Source organism: Artemia sp. Qi Xiang Cuo, chromosome 3, assembly GCF_049724085.1.
Source record: "Artemia sp. Qi Xiang Cuo chromosome 3, ASM4972408v1, whole genome shotgun sequence".
NCBI classification, from domain to species: Eukaryota; Metazoa; Arthropoda; class Branchiopoda; order Anostraca; family Artemiidae; genus Artemia; species Artemia sp. Qi Xiang Cuo.
The window spans coordinates 10,045,496-10,071,074 of NC_142796.1; the positions used below are offsets into that span (position 1 = coordinate 10,045,496).

Here is a 25,579-nt window from a genome sequence, read left to right on the forward strand (position 1 = left end):
TTTAAATTAAAGAATAAAGGCCCAAATGAGATCTTATGGACTTTCTCTTCCAGAACTAAAACCCTATGCGCGCTGCTAGTCCACCAAACAACAGTAAACTAAACGAAAAATATAACCACGCATATAGATAAATAAAGTTTGTTCTTTAGAGCACAAGAGATCCCAGAACAGTTTCATATCCATATTGAGCATATTTAGTTATAAATATCTTAATTATAATACGGTGACAGGACGACTAAGACAGTACTAAAGACAGTGAAAATGGAATTTAAATTGTATGAATAAAATGCATAAAAACTTACATATCCATATATGTCTTAAATGAAAAAGAGACTTCAAATTTTAATGAAAAGACGTCTATATTTAGCTAAGGACTTTTCGTTTCTAGCAAAAATCAAATTAAAAGAAGAGTGAAGGAAATATGGATGAAAAACCAGGGAAAAGCTTTTACCAAATTGTCGACGTTTAAATTTTTTACAGCGAAAAGCGTTGCTACATTTAGCAAATTAGTTTCCTTTAAGTTATTTCATGGTTCAACGGGGCTACAATGACAGAACTGTGACACCACCCTAAAAACTTTGAAATTCAGGGATAAATAATAGAAAATTTGCAGAAAATGACGGTTTTCACGTATGAATGGACCTAAGAAGGTTCCAGGGCGCAAAATATTTTAATGTCCTTGGTACTTAGAAAGAAATTTTTATAAAACTTAGTTTATTGCCAAAATATAGCCACAGCATGTCCACATAGAGCAAATTCTTAATTCGTCGAGGGCCTTAAAGCTTCCAAACCGATGAAGCTCTAAAGTAGATATTTAATAAGAAAAAAAAATCAAGTGTACTTGAGGAAGAACAAGCAGTAACACACTGAACGCCCACTCACAATGAAATTTCACTAATGCCGCAATTTAGCTATCGCTGATTCGAGCCAATCACAAAATTTCAGCCAATCAGGAAAATGTCATTGAGAATAAGCAATAAACTACACAAACACACTACATACAAACGACTACATCCAAGATCTTCCATGGGATGATAGGGGAGGGGGGAATGAACAATCAGCATATGGTATAGGGGCTCTGTAATATTTTTGGACTATATATGCTTTTCTTTCATGAAAACTCACAACAAATCAGGGGAGAAAGGAGACCAAGTATAGAAAAGGAGGATGGAGGACTTGGACGATCCTGAATATTGCCTGAATACTAAGCAAAAAAAAAAAATAAAATAAAAGAAAGCAAATAAAGGACGTTTAAAAAAGTCATTGAAAAATATAAAAGACAAAAGAAAAAAATCGGAAGGAAGAACTGTCGTCAACATCGCCACAATTATAAATTTCAAATAATATTTGAAAAAAAAAAACATTCTTCTATTTTCAGTTTTTTAAGTTATAATACACAGCTTAAGGAGAGCAACATAAACTTTCTAAGTTTTTATTTTCACTAAACAGGATCAAAGTGAGAATGGCAACTTTGTATTACTGGAATTTAAAATTTATAGTTTTGCTTCCAAACTTATGCCTGCTTTCTACGCATTCCAAAAATATAAAAAGCAGAAATAAATACAAGATCAAATTGTCGTATCATTGATATTTCTTTGGTTCTTAATTTTTTATAATTGAAATAACAAGAACCTAAAATCTACTTAGGCTGACCTGGCTGCAAGCTAGATTGGCCTTGTTTCGCCAAAGTATCATCATAAATTTTTTTCACTTGTGTTCCTGCTACTGGGATATGAGAAATACCGTTAAACACTCTGTCAACTAAATACTAACCAGGAAAGCCCTGTCCACTTGACGGATTCGGTTGCGGCTGATACGCCTGCTGAGGAGAGCAGCCATGAGAGGGAGGATACATTTGTGAAGGCTGGTGAAACGGCTGAGGAGGAAAACTCCCATGAGGATTATAACCACCAGGCATCGGGGTGTATGGCGAATACTGTCCGGAGTATCCTTGGTAAGATTGATAATTTGGCAGAGGCATTCCACTGGATTGAACTGGATATGGCAAAGACGGTGGCTGCGACGGCTTTACAGATTCTGCCATCGGTGCAGAGGAAGGAGTGTAGATTTGCTCCTACAAAAAGAAAAAAAAACCTCGCTCCTTAATATTGTTTTAGAATATCGTTAGGTACGAGCAGAAAGATATATAAAAAAACTCAAGAACAAAAAGTAGTTCAGTTTGACAGTATGCTCAGAGCAATTATAAACTTCCTTGCTCTCCTCCCCTTTCAACTACAATTATTGTGCTACCTCTTCCGCCACACAAATTTTTCAGTATCTTTAAAGTGGTCTAAAACAACTGCAGATACACCTAATGGTGCCCAAAAGTAAGGTAACTACCCTATCCCCCCTAACTAACATTCTCCAATAATCTAGAAAAATATGTCATTTCTCGACACAAAATATCTTTTCAAACTCCACCACAAAATTGGCAACTTAATAGCAATCAACATTATAAGAATTCACGGCGAAATTGATAGATTAAAAGAATTAGAATAAGCTTTATTAACCACTTAAATACTAGTGGATTAAAAGGATTAGATTAAATGAATTAATTAAACGGAGTAAATAAATAAAAAATATGCACGTTGCCAAAACCATAATAACTGAAGTAAGATGGACAAACGAGTGACACTTTGACCCCCCCCCCTCCGAAATTTCAAGGTGGTTATGACTTTTTGGGGACTTTTTGTTTAATTCTACAATATTATTCTATTTTTTCAGTCTTCTCCTTCCTACTAAATTTTGTCCCTTCCTCTGAAAAAACAATACTGCGTGTGTAAGTTCTAAATCTTAAAGTAGCGGGCAGGGGTAAAAATTATCCAAGTACTCCATTGGGTCCGTGTGCATACCCTCGGGTAGCAGTAAAAATTTATTCAACAAAATATCAATCTATATAAAAAGAAGAAAATGCCAGCAGATACTTATAACCACTACTGTGTTTCTAGAAAATATTTTCATTTCTTTTGTGCCAAACAAAAAGAAGGTCACCCCAAAATGGGTGGGACGAGGTCATAAGAAAGGATTTAAGGGAAATTGGAACTTCATGGGAGGAGATAAAGAGTGAAGCTTTGAATAGATTGGGTTGAAGGAAAAGCTTGTGTAGCTGTGTTGGTGTCAGACAGTTTGGTGCTGCAATGAATTGTCAGCAGTAGTAGCAGTATGGGGGTAAAAATAAAATGATACCTAGCAAAAAATTAAAAACCGAATAAGCAACCACTTAGCTGCTAAACGAAGAAAAACAAAACCGAAAAAAAATAAAACTTTCATGAGATAATAAAAGGAGATAATACTTTATTGATAAAAGGTTAATACAAGATAATAAAGTTGAATTCGTATTCCAGCAGAAACAAAATAAAAATCAAACAAGAGGCATAAGCATAAGTCAAATAGGCATAAAGTCAAAGAGCAACAGTTCTTCGACACTAAGATCTAAGTTATTAGATGATGTCTCGTTAAGCTTTGATCCGTTCCACCATTTTATCTGCCTTTTATTGTAATCAGGTTTATTTTCATGTGTTTTTGTCATCCAATCTTTTTTCAATGATTTTTTTGTTTGTTTTTTCTTATGACCCTCGACCAAATACTGTTCAAATGCACAAGGGCCAAAATCAAAGCTTATAATTGGCATCAAAGATTAACCAAGCTTTTCACACCCAAAAAAATTTCCAGATACAAATAGAATCACTAAGGTGATGCTATTTGATCGTCGGAGACGATCAAATAGATATTTATACCCATTTCTGGTATCAGAAAGGCCTTAATCTATCCTGTTGTATAGGTTAAGTATAGCGTGAAGGAAACCTACACGGCCCTAATAGATTTGTTCTTAGATAGTAAATCAAAACAAAGAAGGAGCAACAATAAAAATAACAATAAAAAACAATCAATAAAATAAACCGTACAAAAGTGTTTACATTGTCTAGGTCAATTACCCTACAACAGGTTAGGATCCATATTACGGTTGAAGGATGTCAGACTGCCAAATATTATGCTATTGACATTTCAGCTGAGGTCATATCAAAGAAAATGGGTTTGGGGAGAGCTTATACGAAACAATCTGAGGAAGTGGGAATTTCGTTGGAGGAAGCAGAAAGTGTGCTGCGATAAGTTGATAGTAGCGGAGGACATAGATGGCGAAACTTACTACTTCCGGTATTGATGTTTGCTTATATACATATTGTAAGCAGAGTGGACTGATTTCTGCTTACCATTACGGGGACCAGGGTTCAAACCCAGCTGCCAAAGGGCCAACGGAGAAGAAGGCCCGTCAGTTAAACAGTAAGAATCTGTAAGATTCATCGATACTATGTTGTAATCCTTATTTAGGTTAGCATTATTTAAGGAGGTGGTAACTCCATGGGAGGAGCGAAATATTTTAAGAGTTTACTTATATTACTTATATGATAATTACTTGTACATTATATATATACTTATGTAATAATTTATAGTGATAGAAGACAAAAGTCCGGCAGCTTACTATCTCCACTGTTGATATTAGTTTAAAATTATTATTAAAGAAACTTGAAAAAATATTTGGATTGAATGAGTCTTTGTACATCAACAATTAACTTATCAATTAATCAATATTAATGAATTATATTTATATTTTTTGATTGAATGGTTCATCATCCAAGTGGACCAAGTGGTTTCAAATTGCTGCTACTTGAACATGGCTGGAGTAAAGAATTTCCTAAGTATCCATGATATAAGTTCAAGCCAAGTCGTTGTAAAAGCCGAGAAGTTCCGGCAATTATTGAGGAGCTGTAAAAAAATGTCTGGTTGGTTTGATTTCGTAATTTTTTTTTTCCGTTCCAGAAATTATTATTATTTAAATTGGCATTTTGTACGAATGCAAAAACGTCTGATATAAAATCAAACTTTTTAAGGAAAAGAAAAAAAAAGAAAAATAAAAAGAAAAAAGGAGGAAAAGGAGAATTTTCTTTTTTTGGCAGTTATTCTGTTTGTAAACAATTGAAAGCTCCAAATAGCATTTTAAATTATTGCCAGTTTCTTCTTCTTCTTGAAGAAAACGGTCAAGTGCAATTACAAATTAAAAATTTTTTTATCGAAAGGTATATTCTCGTCAACTAAACATCTAAATATAATTTCCAATTAATAAAAAAAAACATATAATAAGAGACTGAAAAAAAATTCAAATACAGTCTTAATTTATAAGTTAAACACAGTTGAAATTGTAGGCTCGTAATACGACACGGATATAATTACTAGCAATATTATGAGTTATCACTGAAAGGAGGGGCGGATACTAAAAAAGGAATTTTTTATTCCTTTAGCCTACTTAGCCTATTTGCAGGAAAATTCTGTAAATAGCGATCGTACCTTGAGAGTAGGTGCAGGTGGTGGAGGGCGTGGAGGGGGTTACTTCAACTCTTCATGGTATCAGGGTGCATTTGGAGCAGATCCATGCTGAGATGCGGCAATGGACGATGTTAATCCCTTTAGAGTGTCCTCTTTTTCAGTTTTTCTTGCAAAACAATAATCTGAAACCTTAGACTGGAAGGCAACTAAAAGCTAGAGAACATAATGTCAAATGAGCGATGGGCAGCAATAAAGTTTAATTTCTGGACAAGTATTTTGGGTGGACAGGGAGAGGTATTAATATTCAAATGAATGCAAATTCTGGCTAACTTTTGATCATCTACGCGGCTGAATTCATCGCGACCTCTACAATAGGGTTCTCTGATATTCAAATGCATTATGCATATGTTTAAATACGTTTGAAATCTTGCATATAAGTACGAAAAGAGAAACATAACCATGTTAAAATCGCTGAAAACAAAGTTTCTGTTAACACTTGGTAGGAAATGGCGACGAAATCCACACTGCCTTTCCATAAAAAACAATAAAAGCACGAGGTACTATAGGGTAATCTTTTTTTGACAGTGGAGATAAATTGAATGAATATTTCGGCCCTATGTCCAAGGGCTGTCCTCAACAAGACAAAAATATATAAAATAAGAAAGACTCACAACAACATGCGACCAATCAAACCAAAAATTAAAATTTTTCAAAGTAGTCCCAGCATCCTTACTTCAGTAAAGTTCAACCAGGACTGATAAAAAAGTGAGGTAAAACAAGGCAATTCGAGGAGATGAAAGAAAAAGAATTTAAAAACACGTTCTTATTGCTAATCCAGCCTTTTTGGCACCTAGCCCCAAAGGTCTTTTTGTGACCGGTTCTGTGTTAATGTCTATTGTTTTTTTTTTAAATATTTTGTAAGGACATCTTTAATTAAATTTGTGTACAGAGCATTTAGTGAATATTCCCCGAAGTCCCTATTTAAAGAAATATTATTATTAATCTTAAGTCTGATTTCAATTGCTTCTTGGACTACCTGTTTTATGCCTAGGTCGCAAATTGACTCTAATAGTAATTCTGTTTAAAATCTAGAGATATAATCAGTCAAAACTCTAGTACAAAACATAAATAGATAATATCTATATATAGAGCATGAAAAGAGTATACTGAAATGGTTCTGGGACACTGCTTAGTCTCTGCTACAATCGCTTCACTATCCTTAAATAATGAACGAAATAATTGAATAAACAAAGCAGAAAAATAGATGATAAATAAATAAAAAATAATAATAAATAGATAAAATTTAATAAATACATAAATAAAAAATAATTGAAAAAAAATCCAACGGCAGGCATATACAAAAGAATTTTTTTTGGGAGGGGGGGGGGGCACGGAAAGGAGAGCAATAATAAAGAGAAATGTTTGATAATTTATATAAGAACTTCCCAGGAACTGAGTAAAACTTGGGATTTTACCCCTTCCACATCGTTCGTTTCTAAACCAAGACAAGACCCAAGTTTTATTACAGGTTGAGCTACATTTACCCAATTATAAATTGTAATTAAAATTTTAAATTTTTTTAACGTTTAACAAGCCAACTTAAGTAAGGATAAATTTGATCTCTTGAATGCAATAGAATATTTAAGCCTTCTGAATTTCACAAAAGCAATTTTTTTATTTCTGTTTGTGTCATTTCCAAAGAGGATTTACGATATTGAAAAATTCTTTACTTCTTTTTAATATACTTGGTAAAAAATGTTTTAAGACTTATAAGTTTAACATTTTCCTTCCTTCCAACAGATATGATTAATCAAGCACCACTAAAAAGGCAAAACTTTAAGAAAAAATGTTTGAAGTTAATTTTAAAGGAAATTACCTTTAATCTTATCGCACAATTTCGCACAGGGTGCTAGAATGGGTTTGAAAATTAATGCTAGGAAGACTAAGTCACTAAGGCTAGGAATAAGTGAAGATGAAAAGATGACGTTGAGTAATGAAAATATTGATCAGGTGGGCAGCTTCACTTACCTTGGTAGTATTATTATCAAAGATGGTAGGAGCAGTGAAGATGTTAAAAATAGAATAGCCAAGGCTCAAGGTGTTTTTCACAGTTAAAAAAAAGTTTGGAATAATAGGAAGATAAGTCTGCAAACCAAGATTAGAATATTAGAATCTACAGCGTTGACATTGGTCAAATATTGCTTTGAAGCATGAGCACTCCAAAAAGCAGATGAAGGTTTTTTAGATATTTTCCAGAAGAACTGCTTACGGATTGTTCTGGGTACCCAGCCGACTGACCGTATTTCAAATAATAGGCCATACAAAAAAATATGGTTCAATACCGCTCTCTAGGGCTATAATGAATGAAAGGTTGAGGTGGCTAGGGCACGTTGTGTAGATGAAGGATGACAGATTGCCAAAGATTGTTCTTTTCGGCCAACCATCTAGGGCTAAACGGAAAGCAGGTCGTCCCCGTCTGGGGTGGGAGGACGTCATAAAGAAAGATTTAAAGGGAATGGGAACTTCGTGGGTGGGTGTAAAAAAGGGAGGCTTTGAATAGATTGGGGTGGAGGAGGAGCGTGCGTGGCTGTGTTGGCCTCAGGCAGCTTGGTGCTGCGGTGAGTTGTTAGTAGTAGTAGTAGAATTCGACAGCTTTTTAGAACTGAATTATGCTCCAGATTTTATTTCTTGTTTATATAAGTCTTTGCCTTAAGCATTTGAGAACATAGAATGTTCTCAATTAAAATTTAGCTGAAATTGTCAAGCTGGGATGTACCAAAGTTTTTTTTTTCAAGTATAAAAAGTTACCTTGTTTTCAGTATTAAAACTTATTTTTAGAGAATTTATTGAATAAAGTCGTACAGAGAAAAGTATAACCAACAATTTAAAGCCAAAAACCTAAAATGAGCAGAAATAAAGTTATATAGCAGGTCAAACTTAAAACAAACCTAAAAATAATAAATTAAAATTGATAATGAATCTGAAGTAAAAAATAAGAGATAAAACAAACAAAAACAACAAGGAAAAAACAGAAAACAACCGGTAATTTTTTTTTACTTTTTTTTTTTTTAGCAAAGATAGCAAAACGACAGCAAAAATACGAGCATAATTTTTTTTCAAATCTATTTACCCATTGTTTCCTTTTAAATATATATATATATATATATATATATATATATATATATATATATATATATATATATATATATATATATATATATATATATATATATATATATATATATATATATATATATATATATATATATATATATATATATATATATATATATATATATATATATATATATATATATATATATATATATATATATATTATATATATATATTATATATTTATATATATATTATATATTTATATATATATTATATATTTATATATATATTATATATTTATATATATTTTACATATTTAAATATATTATATATAAATATATATTTTTAATATTTTTCTTTACTACCTCTTTTTATCTCAATTATGACATTTTTATTGTGGGTGTATTATGACATTCAGAAAACGTTTGTTTTTCACATTATCTTAATTCCAAATTTCATGTTTGTAAGACTTGGATTACAATATTTGTTTAGATTTTTTTTTTTTTTTTGCATTGCATTGCAATCCCATTGAGATGTAATTGAAAGGGAAGAGCGCTTCCAAAAGCAAATGCTTATTTCTATCAAAATTTTCATAGTTCACAAAAAGGAAGACCAAGGAATGCAGAGGCTAGACAGAGGTCTCAAAATCAAGGTTAAACTTCATAATAAGTTGTGAATGACATGTTACTTGAAGATTACTAACCACACGACCGTAGCCAACCCCTCCCCTCTCAGAGACCTCCCGCCATACTTCCCTCCCTCAGCATCATCTTGCCCCCGACCCCACTATTTAAAGAACACTCACAACTTAAATTATTCCCAGATAACTAGGAAACCTTTCTCACTTCTCTTGAACTTTATCCCCCCTGTCTCCCCAACCAATATGACTCTAGTTTTCGGGTAAGCCGGCAGAACAATCCCTTTGTAACATCTACATGAAGATTTCCTAAAACATCACATAGTTACCGTTGTTTAGAGTCTCCGCTAGTACCTGCTCAATTAAATGCAACTGTATTTGAAAAAAATGGATTTGATCCGCTTGTCCCCTGTTCTCAATATCCATCTTTAGCCCCCGTCAAGACATCCACAAGAATCTTTGACACTATCTGTAACATAAAAAAGTAAAGTGTAAAAACTGTGACTTAACAAGTCGCTTTTTATTACCCAAAAATTTGTTGATAAAAGCTTAAAGCCTTAACTTTGAAAAATTCAATGAATTAGACACCCGTTCTAAAATATATAGATTAGATGTAATCGCTATTACTGAAGTTCAAGCTCCAAAATTTGCACGTGTTAAAGATTAACAGTTTTTCTCAATTTATTAAACTCAGACCAGAAAACCACCTTCTGGGTAAGAAAGGTGGCGGAATTCTGTTCTTTATCCATAATGATTTATATCCAAGTGAAATCCCAATTCCATATGTCTTAATTACTGTGATGACGATATGTGGGTATCTGTTTGTCCTTAAGTTTTGTCACGTACTTTTAACTTAGTTGTCTTTTTTTTTTTTTATTACTCCCCTACTCGGACATCCACTGACACAATAAGTTTTATCGAAAAATTACAAGTAAGTGCTGACTTTGTACTATCAAAATACCCAAATGCAGGAATTTTCCTGGTGGGTGATGCAAACAATATAAGACTTGATTCTACATGTAACGCTTTTAATTTAAAACAGGTTGTTAATGTCCCTACTACAAAAGGCAATACTACTCTTGATTTAATTTGCACTAATCTTTCGAAGTTTTACAAACCCGTCTCCACTCTGCCCCCTCTAGGGGGTAGTTACCACTTTAGCCTTTTCCTATCTCTGCTGGCTAAAGTTAAACAGTCGTTTTCTATAACTGAAACCGCTTATAGACCTCTCACTGACTCAGGCTTTTCAATTTTGGCTCCTGGATTACTACTGAAAATTGGTCCACTGTGTATCAAACAAATGACGTTGACTACATGGCTTTGTCCCTCCAAAATCTATTGAGGAGTAATTATGAATTCCACTTTAAAACGTGTTCTACAGATAAGCCTTATGTTACTGAGTCTTTTAAAAAACTTATAAGAAAAAAAATCAACTTTTTCAAAGCAGGTCGCATCACTGAGGCTAATAGTCTAAGGAAGTTCCTAAAGAAAAAATTAAGAAAAGCAGCTTCTAATTATTATAATAATAAAGTCAAAGATCTATATTCTAACAAGCCCAAGCAATGGTACAGAAAAATTAAAGAAATATGCGGAAAAAGTCCTTCCGAAATTGATTTTCATCTCCCTGAACACCCTAATAAGACTGCCAACGATCTGAACTTGTACCTTGCTTCCATCGTGCAAAGTCTCCCCCCTTTCACTGGCTCAAGTCCAACTATTCCTCCCAATACTTCCATCCCCTTTATTTCTCCCTCTGATGTTATAAATAAAATTCTAAAGCTTAGAAAATCAAGTATTTGTCCCTTAGACATCCCAGTTGACTTAATTAAAGCCTTTTCAGACAAAATTGCTGAGCCTTTATCAAATATTTTCAACCACATCACAAAATTTGGTAAATTCCCAAGTTGCTGGAAACAAGGTTTTATAACACCTGTCCCTAAAATATGTGCCAGTCTGACTTTTGCCAACATTCGCCCCATTACGCTCACTTCTGTTTTTTCCAAACTTTATGAAGGTTTCCTCTGTGACTGGCTTAAGGATAAAATTTGTCCGCATATTGACACCTGGCAGTTTGGTAACTTAAAGAAAAATTCCACCACCCATTACCTTGTGCACTTAATGCATACCATCGTAAGTAACCTTGATAAACCAAATGTCTGGCTAAACCTTGTCTATGTTGATTTCCAAAAAGCTTTTGACCTGGTTGACCACACAATCCTAATTCGTTCACAACTGGTTAACTTTAAACTTGATCCTCTGTTAGTAAATATTGTTATATCGTTTCTTTCAAATAGATCCCAAGTTGTTAAATACAAAAATATTTTCTCTAACCCCCTCCCAATATATTGTGGAATTCCTCAAGGAACCTTATTGGGACCACTTTTATTTCTTGTCATGATTAACGATATTGGTATGGACTTCCCCCAAAGGTGGAAATACGTGGATGACTTCACGATCCTCGAAGTATGTCACAGGAATATTAAAAGTGACCCCCTTGAAATTCTATCCCACATTTCAGATGAAGCTAAGAACCTAAATATGAAAGTTAATTCCACTAAATCAAATATAATTACGATAAATTTCTTGAAATCTATTCCCGCCTTCCTTGACCCTATCCCCCCAGATATTTCTGTGTCTTCCTTTAAATTACTTGGGGTTACAATTTCCTCTAATTTAAAGTGGGATATCAACGTGAAAGATATTGTCTGTAGAGCTAATGCGTCCATGTCTCTCCTTAAGCTCTTGAATAAATTTAACATCCCCCCATCCCATTCTTTAAGGATTTATACTTCCTTTGTCCGCCCACATCTTGAATATGCTTGTCCAGTTTGGCATCCTGGTATCTCCTGTGATGAATCAGATAAAATTGAATCTATTCAAAAAAGAGCCCTAAGAATAATTTTTAAAGAAACTTTGGTTTCATATTCACTCCTTCTAAAAAAGGCCAAGCTGGAAACTCTTGAGCACAGGAGAGGAACGCTGTGCCTCCGTTTTGTGAAAAATACAATAATAAACCCTTGCACGGAAAACATTTTCCCCAAAAGACACTCCCCATCCAGACACCGCCTGCCATGTACTATATCTGAACCCATCCCTATCTTGTCCCCCATCCGTTGTTTAACCTCCAGATATGAAAAAACCTTTGTCCCCTTCATTACTGATCAAATAAACCATTAGTTTTTTTTTTTTTTTTACTGGTGATACCCATGCTGGTGTCCGTTTGGCTCTTCTGTTCCCTCCCCTTTTTATATACTCTCTTTTAAACCTTTTTAACATTATTTTTTATCTCAATTTTTTTTTTGGTTTTGCTTTAATTTGTGCCTTTTTTAACTTTCTTACATTTGACACTTTTTGTTTTTTAGACTAATGAATGGCTTTGCCTTTCTGATATTGTTGTTTTTGGCATTGTTTAGCCAGTTTTTAGTTGTTGTGCTATTTCTATGTCTTTTTTTATTATTAGACCCTGAAATGCAAATTTGGCCCTTTGGGGCTTGTGATAGTCATTTTTGAAATAAATATCTTATCTAAATATCTTACCCAGGATTTTTTTTTTGGAGGGGCTTTTACTAATTTTTTTTTTTTTTTGGGGGGGGGGGAGGGGGTACACAAAACAATGTCAAAAAATGCATACAAAATTTTTTTATGTCCATTTTTGTTACGTTTTTATGAGTCGGACAGACATTTCGGGGGGGGGGGGGTTAAACCCCCTACCCCTCTGGATATGACCTTTACTAGCCAATACTCATTGGACTGACACTATAAAAAAAAGAAGCAAATGCTTGTTTTTTGTATGATAGAAAGACAGTGTGGTCGTTGTCATTACTACTTTAGGCCTTTTTTCACCAGCTGGAAAGCAAAGCCAAACTAGCTTCCCATTGTTCATTTCCATTATTCACGACCAGCGGAAAACTGCAAGACCGTTATTTACAAGAAGACAAGAACTGGACAAACTTGCAAAGCGAATTCAGCCCACTAGTGAATAGATTTGCCTGCTATTCCTTTTGGCGTTAATTCAAATTATTACAGTCATGACTTCAAATAAAACTTCTTATATTGACTTTTTTCTTCATTTTACTATCAATTACTTCAAGAAATAAATATAATTTTTGGAAAATGACCGAGACCAATTGTTAAGTGGAAACTTACACAGAAAAATATCTTAGAAAATTTGGAACAAAACCTGTTCTTACTATAAAAAAAAGCTTTCATACCCAGTTATTTAGTTTTTGGTAATAGAGGGTACCAAATAAAAAAAAGAAACCTTGATGAAACAAATGTGCATATGTACATGTTTCAAATTTTCCAGATTACAGTGATGTCTAATTTAACTAATTATTTTGCTTACTCATTTTCATGGCTCAGCATTGCAATACTGATGGGATGTGGTTCTGCCTTAAGAACCTCTCAATTTGGAAACAACCAAAAAAAAAGCTGCAGTTTCAGGATAGGTTAGTATTCAAATGATAGTGAAGTGTGTTAAGAGAGAGTCCAATGCCTTAAATATGCAGCTTTTGTCTCTTGAATTTGTTAACATAACTGCCATATTCACCTACAGTCTCAAAGCACATCACCAAAATCCAGTATTCAAATTTTCTAGCTAATGGTGGGCAATATATTCTTTTATTTTCTATATTTTTTTTTGTTAAAAAAAAAGAAAATGTTCAAGCTCATTCACTAGTACTGAATTATGCCAAAATAAATGGATATGTATTTCCTTTCAATTTTACTCTATTTACTAAATATACAATTCTATGAATTTGTTTGCTGATGTAAACGAGGAAAATTTAAACTTTATCCCTACCCCCTTAATTTGCAAATATATACCCTGAATTGGAATATATAGGGGTGGGGGTAAAATTCATTTCCAACCAAAAAATTTATTATATTTGGAAACAGCATAAAAAAGGCATTGATTAGTATGTTTATGTAATTCACAATTCAGTAATATGAAATGTGAAAAATCTACCAAAGTAGCCTATGTCCCAAGAGGATATTTTGAAGTACCTACTCTCTCTGGAGAGCAGTGACCTTCGATGACATTTAAAAATATTTGTGTTATGACAATGAAACCTTGCAAAATAGGCCTCCTGTTGGCCTCTTGTTGAAAAGTACAACAAGAAAACTGGGTAAATATTTACCAAATCATATTATTGAGTAACAACAAAAGTGAATATACCATTCAATGCCTTTTTTTATGCTGATTACAAATATAATAATCATTTCTATCAGAAATGAATTTCAGCCCCCCCCCAACCTAACCCCCACCTCAACTGTGCAAATATATATCCTGACTTGACATATATAGGTGGGGGGCTAAAATTCATGTCTGATAGAAATAATGATTATATCCATAATCAGCATAAAAAAGGCATCAAATGGTATATTCACTTTATTTGTAAGTCGATAATATGATTTGGTAAATATTTACCAAAAACTGATTTTAACTTTACTATAACTTTGCTCAGTCCAAGTTTATGAGGTTTGAAATACCTGGAAATAGCCCATCTAGAAATGACATCCACCACATGGCTAATATGGGAATAAATTTCATTTGTGATGCAAATGGTTGTTATATTTAGATTAAGGATGCAAGTTTAGGTATATATTTGCACATTCGGGGGGTAGGGTTATATATTCTATGAATATATAGGTCCTAAGAAATTCATGAATTTCTTAGAAAAACTGGCAAAAACAAAGAAAGAAGTGAAGATAAACACTCACCCCCAGCAAAATGTGTTAACTAGGATTTCTGGGTAAATTTTTACCAAATCACATTATTGAGTTACAACTAAAGTGAATATACCACTTGATGCCCTTTTTTATGTTCTTTACAAATTTAATAATCATTTTTGTTGGAACTGAAGTTTAACCCCCACCTGGGGTGGGGGTAATTTAATTTCTAATGTAAATTAGAAGTAAGTTTAAACTTCCTCTCCCCACCCCTAATGTGCAAATATATACCATGAATTGGCATATATAGGGGTGGGGGCTAAAATTCATTTCCAACAAAAATTATTATTAGCCTATATTTGTAAAGAACATAAAAAAAGGCATTGAGTGGTTTATTCACTTTAGTTGTAACTCAATAATATGATTTAGTAAATATTTACCTTATTTTGCATATCTTGGAGTAAGAATTGTTTTCTTAATATGTTTCCTTATGTCCAGCTGGACTCCTAGGCTTAAAATACTGGTTGGCCAGTTGGCTAATTTAAAGATTTGTATATATATATATATATATATATATATATATATATATATATATATATATATATATATATATATACACTGTCAAATTAGCCTAGCCATCTGGTGGTATCCCATCTAGAAATACTATTGAAGTGTTTAAAGGAGCTAATTTGATTAGAAATTAAGTTCTAGTGCTCTTTTTACACATCAAAAGACAGAAAAGAGCAAGTAGACCAGTCTTCCTCCCAAGCCCATTCAATGTTGAAACACATAGGCTAGTCATAATTTTGTGACAGGCTTTTTATTCAGAAGAGTAGAATGCACTAGCCTAGTTACTAATGTCTAAGGATATTAAGTAGCATTTGTCAACCTCCAAGAATTGAGGTGCTACTGGCTCACTATCCTTTAAAACTAGGCTAAATAAAAAGGCAATATAGCCTATGTATTTCCATTTTGCCCATCAAGTTTATCTAATGGGATTCTTCAGAACTTGTTATCACTTGCATGATATTTAGGAAAATTGGGTAGGTTTAAACCAAATTTTGCACACAGTTGTGATTTTTGCACAGACTATCTGGCCAAATAATTGTTTGAATGCCAATAGGCCTAACTGTTGTGGAACTCCAGTAGCCGACCTATTTTCAGCTTCACTCAATCAGAGGGGACTAATCATTTACCTACTTAGCCTAAATATAGGTTTCAAACAAGTTTACCAGACAGGAAATTTTCAGGTCCCTGTTGAGGGACCTGAAAATACCTTCAACTGAATCCTTAGTCTAGTCCTACTTAAAGTACCAAGGACACCTAAAATGAAAACTAATTCATTAAATTGGTCAAGTGCAAACTTACACAGCCATATACGTTTTAAATTAGTGTGAAAAACCGATAATTCATTTTTTAAGGAGATAGATCACCAGTTGACATAATGTATTCCAATACATAAGTTCATAGCCAATTTCAAAAATAAAAAACATGTGCTGATAAACAGCAGAAAATGAGCAAAAAATAAATAAATCAGCATATAGCCTTAGAAAGTGTTGTTTTCTTGTATGTTCTGGTAAAACAGAAATTGGAACCTAGTTCAGCAAAGTTCTGTTCTTTGAAAAATACTTTTAAGGAATGCTTCTTGAAAAGAGCTTGGCTAGACTAGGCCTGGTCTTGATGTTAGGCCTACTAGAATTTTTGGCATTCCAGGATCTTTTAACCATGAAGCAGTGTAAAGGTAAACATTAATGATTCTAAAAGAAAGTATCAATATATAGGGGGAGTATACCCAATGGATAATCTCTAAAAATTTCTATTCTATAGAATGTAAAAATAATATCCAACAACACTTAGTTATTGCCAAAATTATCCAACTAGTTAGCTATCTGAAAAATCCTTTTAATCAAATAATAAATTATCCAACCAGGAAAATAACTAAAATTCTAAAGAAAAATAGCTTTATCTTGCTAGCCAAATAAAATAAAGCAGAAGATCCAACTTAATATCTCTAACTAGGTGGATAATACTTTAACTTAATGCTTCTGATATTTATCTAACTAGACAGATAAGTAAATTCTTCATACAAACTAGTGATAATATCCAACTAGTCAGACAATGTTTTCTCTTAGACATAGCATGAACATCTAATTTGGTGGATAGGTGCCCAATGGATATTCTTTAAAAAATTACATTCTATAGAATGTAAAAATAATATCCAACTACACTTAGTATCAAGATAAAATATCATGCTAGACAGATAATAACATTTCTAAGACTCTTACACCTTTATCTACCTAGCTGAATATTTGACTGTATATGCAATATACAGAATATCTAGCTAGTTGGATATAATGTTGTTTGGTATTTCTTATATATATCTAACTAAGCAGATAAGATGATTACCTAATCAGTTTGTGGTTTGTATCCAACTAGACAGAGAATTTGTTTTTTTAAGGAACAGAGAATATCTAGGCCTAACAAGTTGGATAATAGTGTTGCTTCGTGTTTCTGATATATATCCAACTAGGCAGATAAGAAGAATCTCTAAGCAGTTTGGGGTTAGTTGGATAAGAAGAGGGTGTTCCAGCTACGACAAAAAGTTACTAAAAGTTACTGAAAAATTACTAAAAGTAACTTTTTCCGTTCCAGCTGACATTATTTAATATCTGGAACAACAAAAAAGTTACTTCAAAGTTTCTTTTACAGTAACTTTTATTAAAGATAGTTACAGATCATATTTAGTAAATAACTTAACATCACTATCATCATACACCAAATTCTCTAGGCCTAATGGATAAGACAAAATTATAAAGATTTTCACCCTTTGTGTAGGGAAGACAATGGATCTGTGATTTTTCAAAGAAGCAGTGATGGTAAATAATCCCATTTTGACATTAAAATAATTTGTGGTAAAAAAATGATTAGCCTATTAAATTTCAAGAATTAGTCTAGTGTTTTCTGCTAGGCATTCCTACAAAAGCTTGATTGTTCAAATTTCTTGAGGGGTTAGGTCATCAGGTTTTCTTCTAGGGAGCTTCTAAGTAAATTTCTGTAATTATTGAGCAGTGGCTATTCAAGAATTGTGGCAGGCTAGCCTAATTTGGTGAATTGTTGGTAAATATTAAGCAGGTCATATTATTGACCTACAAATAAAGTAAATGTACCACTAAATGCCATTTGTTATGCTCCTTCTGAGCATAATAATTGATTTTCTTATAAATTCTGTTTTAAGCCTTTTTTGGAACCTTTAAAATGATAATTGATTTCTGTGATTTTTGGTTAAAAAAGAATTAAAACATTGGCTTCCAACTTACTTTTTCAGTATAAATCCATTTTGTTAAAGTTATACAATTGGCAAGCAATGATTTGTCTCAATTGAGTTGAATAAAAAATTCAAAACAATTACTTCATTTTTCCATCTGCCATGTTTCTTCTAACAGGTTTGATATTTTTTGACATATAGGTGAAACAGCATTTTTTAAGTGGCCTAATAGAATAGGAAAAAACATGGCAGATTTGTTTTGATTTTTTTTAATTCAACTTAATCTTGACAAATCAATGTTTTTGAATTATACTACTTTTACAAAATGGATTTGTAATGAAACAGTAAGTTTGAAACAAATATTATAAACCATTTTTATTTCCAAGAAACTTAGAATGAAATTTTTTTTTCAAGGGTCCTAAAAGAGCTTGAAATTGAATCTTGCAAGAAAATCAGTTATTGTATTCAGAAAGAGTATAAAAATGTATATTAAAACCTACTGTGGCAGAGGCAATCTTGCAAATGAACACAGATGCCAATAAGCATCACAACCAATGTATTTTGCAGCAGGACTTAGCATTGGAAAAAAAACACTGCACTTGAATTGCTTCAAAAGCTCATTGAAAAATTTTAATTAGTTATTTTAGTTTTTTCTTAATGAATATAAAGAATAAATGAACTTAAATAGATTAACCTTTTTAATCTTTTATGAACAGGGAATAGTAAACAATCACAGCATAGGAATTTTATTTGAGTTTATTTTTATTACATACCCAATAAATAAAATCTTACTGTTTCTGTTCTGTTAGTGTTAAAGTAAAAAGGACAGTGAAAACAAAATCTTAATGTTACTGTTAAAGTAACAAGGAAAGTGAGAACAAAATCTCACTGTTACTGTACTATTACTGAAATGTACTGTTACTATTAAAGTACCAAGGACAGCAAAATCTTACTGTTACTGTACTGTTACTAAAATGTGCTGTCACTATTAAAGCACCAAGGACAGCAAAAACAAAATCTTACTGTTACTGTTAGTGTACTGTTAAAGTAACAAGGACAATGAGAACAAAATCTCATTGGTAATGCCAGGTAATGCCTATCTGATCTTTGCACTACAGTTCTTGCTTGGGTTTTCTGGATTCTAAACAAGTATCAGTTATCTTAATATTCCACTTAATGGACAGTATAATTGTTTTTAAAATTTCTTCTGTTTTAAGGCATTTTAGTGAAATTCTAAGCCAACCATGGACATATTGCTGTCACAAATGGTTTTGCTCAGATGAGCTGGTGGAAAACATATAAATTTTCTTTTTTATTATTTCAAGACTAGAATATCACAAAGCTAAACATTCCCAGTGTTTGATTGTATCTTAAGTAAATACAATCCCTGATGGAGTTTTGTTGATACCTGTCTTAAAATTAATTTATCTAAATAAAATATATTGTTTATGGGAAAGTAGTGAAAATGGCAGCAACTGTGATTTGAGTTGTTATTTTTTCAATGTTTTCTTTTTTCAAATAATTGCTGTTCTCTGGTTACATTGGTGGTCCTGGCAAAGTGGTTGACACTCTGGGTTTGGAATTCTTTGTCCAAGGGGCACAGGTTTAATTCCTGACACTGCTAGTTTATTTGGTTTGGGATAGGAATCAGTGATGTGACTCTGTAAGCTCAGCCAGAGTTGGCCCAGCTTTAAATGGGTACCCACAGAAATCTGGAGAAGATAAGCATTTTGAGATAGCCATTTTGTTCAGCATAGTTGATTTCCAGATAGAAAACATTTTTGAGGAGGACACTCCCCCAGTGTTTTATTGAAATCTTTGTTGTAGAAACTTGAAAAGGGGCTAATTTGATTTGAAATTCAAAGGGCTAGTACCCTTTTAAATAGTCGAAAGTGATTTGAGGGCAACAAACCCTCCTGACCTAATATAGACCAGAGACAACACACACACAGATAGATGACACATACACAGAGACAACACACATACACAGACAACAAACACACAAAGACAACACACAGACAAAGACGACACACACACAGAGAAAACACACACACAGAGATGACAAACACATAAAGAGACAACACACATAGAGATAGTACACATAGATACACATAGAGATAAGGTTTTTACTGAAATTTTGGTCATAGAAACTTGAAAAGGGCTCATTCAATTTGAAATTCAAAGGGCTAGTACCCTTTTTAATAGTCAAAAGTGATTTGAGGGCAACTAGCCCCCATCTTGTGCCCACCTTTTCCCCAGACACTCCCCCACAACCCTCAGTGCAAGGATTATAAGTTATGCCCTGGGGGCATATAAGGTTTTATTGAAATCTTTATAGTAGAAACTTGAAAAAGGGCTCGTTCGATTTGAAATTCAATGGGCTAGTACCCTTTTTAATAGTCAAAAGTGATTTGAGGGCAACTACCCCCCCCCGCCTCCCCCCTCACGGCCACCTTTTCCCCAAACACATCCAATCAAAATTTTTAGATAACAATTTTATTCAACGTAATTGAAAAAATTGGAAATTAGGTCTTTAAGGATGACAACCCCTCCCCCCACAGCCCTCAGGGCAGGGGTCGTAAGTTATGTCCTGGAGGCATATAAAGTTTTTATTGAAAGCATTGTCATAGAAACTTCAAAAGGGCTCATTCAATTGAAAATTGAAAGGGTTAGTGCCTTTTTTAATAGTTGAAAGTGATTGGATAGCGACTAACGCCCCTCTCACGCCCACCATTTTCCCAAACACATCCAATCAAAATTTTTAGATATCCATGTTGTTCAACATAGTTGAAAGTTCTGGAAATTAGGTCTTTTAGGATGATAATTTCCTCAGAGCCCTTAGTGCAAGGGTTGTAAGTTATGCCCTGGGGAATTAAAGTTTATATTGAAAGTTGTTATAGAAATTTCAAAAAGGACTCATTTGATTGGAAATTGAAATTGCCCTTTTTAATAGTTGAAAGTGAGTGGAGAGTAATTAACCCCCCCTCTTAAGCCCACCATTTCCCCAAAAACATTCAATCGTAGTTTAGAGATAGCCATTTTGTTCAACATAGTTGAAAGTTCTGGAAATTATGTATTTAAGGATGACAAACCTCCAAGAGCAAAGGTTTTAGTTTATGCCCTGGGGGCATATAAGATTTTATTGATAGAGTTGTTGTAAAACTTCAAAAGGGGCTCATTCAAGTCGAAATTTAGAGGGCTAGTGCCCTTTGTAATAGTCAAAAGTGATTGGAGCATAACTAAGCTCCCTCTCACACCCACCATTCCTCCACATTTTGATTATTAAATATCAGTATATGTATATTAAACTGACAATGCACATTCATTTGTATTTTTTCAGTAAAGTGCAAATTTTGTTCTGGCCTTTGGAAGGCATTGGGGTTTTGCGCCCAACTTATGTTATTCTCTGCTTGTTTTTAGTTTGACTGGGTTATTTATTGTAATTTCTGTTTGTTTTGGGTTTCATTTATTTATTGATGCTGATTTGTGGTAGTTTCATGCTTGGTAGATTATTTGATTTTATTTTTGCTCTTTTTTGTTTAATGGAGTGCTTTACTTTTCTTTGAAAAACTTATTTTTCATTTAATCTTTAGAAAAACAGGAGTTCTATGTTTCCTTGCTTCAATAAATTTAAATGTTATTTTGAGACCAGGGATTCCAAAGTAGGTCAAAAACTTGCAAATGGACCTCTGGTATGAATAAGTAATTTGTAAGAAATGTATATCAATTTAAAGATTAAAAAAAACTTGTAGAAAACAAACAAGACAAGTGGATAAACGAATGTACACTTGTAGAACCATTTAATGAAGTGTCACAAACATAGGTCACCCTTAAGATTGAAATGAACAAAGCTACAGTTATGTATCTATTTTCTTCCAACAGATCAAAGGGGCAAACCTCCAAGCTTTGACAAATTAAATCTCACTTTTGGGCTCTTTCCTTTTCAAATGGGACTTTCTATTGAGTTTTTCCATCCAACTAAAAATAGTAAAGACAGCATTAGGTACAAGTGACCTTCCACTGAGCCTAAATACCCTGGGGAAAATCATGCAGCTCTCTACTATATTTTACACCTAACCATTTATTGATTGAGAGGGAGGCAAAGGGGTGATTATATATAAAATAAAACATGATCATACTGGTGCTATTATCTACATTTAATTTACTGAAAGATCAGTAGCTACTCATATCCAGGTGATGGTAACCCTTTGTTGATTGAGAGGGAGGTAGGGAGGAGTGATCATATATATATAAAACATAACTATAGGGTAAAATTCTACTTTAGCTACTTTTGGCTATCTTGGAAAGGGGTTAGATTAGAAAATTCAAACTTTCAGGGATGGGTCTACAGGCTAAAGTATGTCCCAGGAAAACAAAAATATTTCAGCTTCACAAATTTGGTCAATCTCAATTAATAAGTTTTTAAAGATATGCAAATACATTTCCTAAATTTTGGAAAAAACATTGATAATGCTTAAAATTCTACTCAAATAACAGCTATTGCATTTTTCAGGGTATTTGTTTAGCCTTTTGACACCTGATAAGAAGACATGTTAAGAAAATAATTCATACTTTAAAATATGTATAATGATCCTAGTTCTTATATTATCCAATGGGAGAACCTTTATCATTAAGTCTTTCCTCTAAAAATCCTTCTTTTTCCAGCTTAAAAGAAAATGTTTCCAAAACCCATGCAAAAAGTACCACATTGCCTAAGTCTTTTGAAATTGCTGCTGTAAACTGCCGCCAAATAAGTTGTTTTATAGATAGCGTTTAGCACGTGTGTCAAAAAACGTGTTTAAAGAAAAAGTAGTGAAAAAAAATTCCGTGCATCTTTTGTAACCTAATCTAACCTGATAACTTCAATTCAAAATCAACGGATTTTTTATATAATTTTTTTTATATTATTTCATTTCTTTTCAATGCCATGCATATTTTGTATTTTTGGTTTTTTGCCAAAAATACAACATTTTGATTTTTGCCACTGCTATTAATATTTTGTATTACGCCACTGCTATTTGCCCTTTGCCACTGCTGTTAAAAAAAAAATATTAAAAAGACTGGCATGAACGCTATCTATAAAAGAACTTATTAGGCGGCAATTTAAAAAGACTTAAGCATTGAATTTTCAACATGGTGATATTTGGAAACTTTTTCTCTTTTGAGGATTTTTAGAGGAAAGACTTGATGATAAAGGTTCTCCCATTGGATAATATAAGAACTAGGATCATTATACATATTTTAAAGTAAGAATTGTTTTCTTAACATGTCTCCTTATGAGGTGTCACAAGGCTAAACAAATACCTTTTTAAGAACTAACGCCAGAGAAAAAGAAACTGAAAATTAAGGTAAAATGATGTTTTGTCAAAATTTCAATAGCCTAGGTACAGACCTGTCATGTAGGAAAATTTCAATTTATAAAGCTCAATCCCAATTTATAAGGTTTTAGAGACATGCAAATACATTTCCTAAATTTTGAAAAAAAAACATTGATATGGCTTAAAATTTTACTCAAATAACAGGAATTTCATATTCAAAACCCAACCCAGAGAAAAAAAAACTGATAACTGAAAATTAAGTTAAAATGTTTTGTCAAAATTTCAAAAGGTATTGACCTGTCATGTAGGCAAATTTCAGGACCCTCTGGAGGGAGAAGGAGTGGAGGTAGGTACTTCAAAATACCTTTTTGGGACATACTTGAGCCTATTGACCTATCCCTGAAAGTTTCATTTTACTAACATAACCCCTTTCCAAGATAGCCAAAAGTAGATAAAGTAGAATTTTACCAGTTTAGCCTATATTCAACATATAAAACTACACCCAACCCAAAAAACCTGCTAATGTAGGCTAACTAAAATATCCTTTGGGGATAAGTTGTGCCAAAAGTTTATGACTACATCATCAATTCCAAATATTTTCTCTACTGGTCAGTGGCTTTAACTAAAATATTTACTAGAACTTATACACAGAAAGTTTTTCTAAATGCAATAAATGAGTCTCAAGCTGAGATTTTTCAAATTCTTGGTCCTAATTTTTTCTTTCTGAATAAGAACTTAGTTACTTCACACTCGTTCCAGGTGAATGTAAAATTTAAGTAACTTCTGTAGTTACTTTAAAGTTACTTGATTTTTCAGCTGGAACACCCCCGAAGTCTTCTAGGAAACTGTAAATTATCCAACCATATATCTATTTCTTCTACAATGATATCATCTTTTTTGCAGCGGTGCCAACGACCAGGCTATGAAATTAAGGAAGACTACGGAACGTACAGACAACGTTCTCTCAAAAACACTTAAGTTTAAAATATTGACTTCATGTGCGCATCTTCCTTGACTGTTCATTTCAAAATAAGTTGTGACTTGATCTATATCCGGTTCTGGCCGCTGAACCTTATCAATATTGCTTTTACTTGTCTTATGTATTTAAAATTATGATTTAGGAGAATTCCCAAATAAGCTGAACTGCTAAATGATTATTTAAATTTTTAAAAATCCATGTTTTGTATTTTTAAAGTAGTGATATAATACTAACTTACATGTCGGCTCTTTTTTCAGACTTTTTAGTCACAAACCGTCAGAGTCTTATTATTCTTCGTAACTTCAGTGGGTCTATTCTCTTGGTTCTAGTTATTACTCTTCTTTGTGATTCACTCTGTGTGATACTGAGATAGTTTCTTGGTTGTCTCTCTTTTATTAGATATTCTCTTATATCTTTCATTATATCTTTTGACTCAAGGTGTTCTAATATACTATGATATATAACTGACAAGAAAAACGCTTACTTCAAAAAGATAAAAACTCACTAGGTCGTAGTTAACCAGTTGAGTGCTGATAGGCTATTGCTTTGCAAGCTCCTTATTTTGAAAAATTCATTTGGCCTATGCTTTATGCACTTATTGACGAGTTAATATACTAGTTTAATAGACACTCGAGGAATGAAAAGCGAGTCTGCCACAAATTTACCAAAAGCCTGTGGACCAGTCATTCTAACACCAGAAATTCTGTTCAGCATCTTAAAATTGTCTAGGACAAACAAAGGTTATAGCCAACTTAACTCGCTGACAATTGAGATATAAGGTAAAGAAAGCACAAATCAACTCTCCTGAGAGGCTGTTCATGACGGCAGCAATGTCCAGAACTTGTTACCCCAGAATCTCCATCTAGGTCATTTTCTCTGTGGCTTGTGCAGAATTTAAAGAACAGGTTCTACTCAGATATGATGATTAAAAGTGTGACATAAGCAATTTTGATCGACCATGAGTTATGTATATGCCATGGGAAAACTCAGCACGAGTAATCAAATGATGTAGTCAGAAATGTCTTATTTTGTATTGTTAGAGACGTAAGACAGTTTTGACAGAATAATATTATCTTATGGAGTTATTGCATGTAAATATGACATTTGTTTGTTTTTGTTAAGAAAAAAGCAGACAAACGCCAAAATTGGGATAATTTTGAAGTCGCTAGGAAAACTTTTTACAGAAGAGGATTGTCTTATATATAGGAAAAATTATACATAGGACATACAGTTAAAAAATTTTGATTTAACACGAATTATTTTAATTAAAA

The 25,579-nt window shown here is 33.0% G+C and overlaps 2 long non-coding RNA genes across 3 annotated transcripts in view; both read right to left on the reverse strand.

Moving 5' to 3' along the window:
• LOC148953742 (uncharacterized) overlaps positions 1 to 25,579 on the reverse strand; it is a 251,121-nt gene that overhangs the window by 196,441 nt on the left and 29,101 nt on the right. The window lies entirely within an intron of this gene.
• On the reverse strand, positions 1,368 to 15,249 carry LOC148953745 (uncharacterized). Of its 2 annotated transcripts, XR_016141554.1 has the most exons (3): positions 15,187 to 15,249; positions 5,344 to 5,535; positions 1,368 to 2,074 (listed from the first exon to the last, which is right to left on the reverse strand). It is a non-coding gene; the product is annotated as an uncharacterized LOC148953745 (long non-coding RNA). The 2 variants fall into 2 exon arrangements; XR_016141553.1 differs by lacking the exon at positions 15,187 to 15,249 and having other exon boundaries at positions 5,344 to 5,680.